The sequence below is a fragment of the Pygoscelis adeliae genome, unplaced genomic scaffold (assembly GCF_000699105.1).
Source record: "Pygoscelis adeliae isolate BGI_AS28 unplaced genomic scaffold, ASM69910v1 Scaffold206, whole genome shotgun sequence".
NCBI lineage: Eukaryota > Metazoa > Chordata > Aves > Sphenisciformes > Spheniscidae > Pygoscelis > Pygoscelis adeliae.
In genome coordinates, this window is record NW_008825052.1 from 347817 (window position 1) to 350146 (window position 2330).

Consider the following 2330-nt stretch of genomic DNA (forward strand, 5'->3'; position numbering starts at 1 on the left):
TCTCTTCTTCCCCAGGGGTGGCTCCTCATGTTCTTGGAGTTTCCAGCTTGTTTCCAAAGCCCACAACTGTCTCCTTCCCACTTTATAGCTGTCTTCCTCTAGCAACTCAATTCTGCCTAGAAAAAAATCATCCTCGTGGCTTTGTTGTAGCCTCTAATTATTCTGTGCTGAAAAGAAGAGGATGCTGGTGTGACTCCTGTTACAAAGCAAAGAGGGGGCAGAAGGTGGGTGAGGATTATTTAGGCCAGAACAGCAGGTTCTCTCTCCCAAGGCATAGGCAAAGTCCCTTGCAGTCTTCAGCTGCCCCTACCTTGTCTTGGCCTACTGAGCTGACGTCACTCGAGTAGTCATGCTGATATCAGAGGCCTGCAGTTTGACCTTTATTATGTTGCTATGTAGTTGTTAGGGATGTAACTTTTGTTAGGTAAAGCACTATCAGGCAAGTGTTATGAAAAAAACATAGTAGGTAGAAGTAGCAGAACTAACCTAATATGAGAATACTTGCCCAGTGACTCGCTACACCCGTCATCGAGCAACACTTTAGGGCGGACCACCAACCAGTAAAGATGAGCCAACCTGGATGATGCTCTCCACCTCATAAAACTCATCTACCTCAGCCTGAAGGGCAGCAACACAGCCCTACCTTCAGGGACACCTGCCCATGGAGGACCTTCAGGAACATCTGGGACCAAACTTGCGTAGCTGGAACCAGCACACTTAACACTACTCGTCCTGACTACTGACAACTGCTGGTCCTGTCAGCAAGGAAAGGGGAAGTAGAGATAACTACTCTTCCGTAACTTTGTAGTGTTCTTTGCATTATTAATCACTCTTTCACAGAGGTAATGAATATCCACACTCCTTCACACATATCCAATTATTGCATAGTAATTAATGCATGCATTTAGCCCATCCTGACCTAAACCATGAGATGCCAATGTCTCTTGAGTCAGTTCAAGCCTGCCTTGTAGGTTTCTAAACCTGGATCAATTAACGGTAGGCATTTCCTGCATGCTCTCTCCAAGCTCCTCTTCCAGTTTCTGCCCTTTCCCTTCAAAGTCTGGTTCCCAGTGCAGTGATAGTCAGGAAGGGATGACTGTTGGATTCATCGGGATCGTAGCTCAGTGGAAAGAGACCTGATAGACACAGTAGCCTCTTTTGTCTCTACACCTTTGAGTGTACGTAGAGGTTACATGTATGCAGCTTTGTGTCTAGCTTAAATGAGCAACTGAATTGATGCTAACTGAATGTGTGTGGATGGAGTAAAACATTTTCCTCTTCATTCCAGATCTGTTTTCTATCCAAACTAAAATCTTGGCCAGTTTACCTATCCACCTCATTGATAACGTCCTCTGTCTCCTAGCATAAATAAAACACAGCTCTATGTGTTTCTTGCAAGATATCCTGACTTAGATTGACTAATCACCTCTTCATTCAGGTGTTGCCTTTGGTCTCCTCAGGGTCCTCATATCCACGCAGTGTGTAAAACTGACTGACTCTTCCCCTAAGTTATCCCTAAAATAGTTCAGTCTTCTTGAACAATTGAAACTTATCTGGACTTTCTTCACCTCATAGCTTTATTAATGAAAGATCAGTTTCAGTGGTCTGAGAAGCCCTTTGTTCTCTCTCCTGGTTTTCAAGGAAGCTGGTTCCTATCTTTGCTCAGCCAATGCTTCCATACTGCTTTGCCTACCTGAGTTTCAACTCACGCTTCAAAATGCTTTCTTCCCCACTAGTCTTGAAGTCTGAGTAGTCCTTTACAAACATGTACAGTAGACCATTTTAAATGTTATCCTTTTCCAGTCACCCTCCAAAACTGTCTGTCATGACAGGCACCAAAACATGGCCAGAATCTAGTTGCAGACATTCTGGGATTTACACTCACCATCGTAGCCACTCCTTCATAAATACCATCTCTCTCTCTCTGCATCCACCTTTCTTTTTCCTAGTAATTAGATTGCAAAATCTTTGTGACAAAGAATGTCATAATTTTGCTCTGTATTTAGAGAAACATCTAATATGATTGGCTTATCATTCATGACTGGAATTCCTAGGTATTACAGAAATACAGATATTTTTTATTTTATTCATGTATTCATTTAAAAATAGCATGTGATTTTAGGGAGTATTTTAGGAGATTTTTGTGGACTATTCCTAAGAGAAAATACAAACTGTCAGTGATTCAGGATTCTATCCACAGAACGGTTTCTCCATCACTCAAATTGCCATGGAGTCCTTCTTCTTACCTTGTTTGTAAAATGAATATTCAGGATTTTTAGTGTTTATCTGGACCCTCACCACAAGACCATAAACTGGATCAACCTTCACTG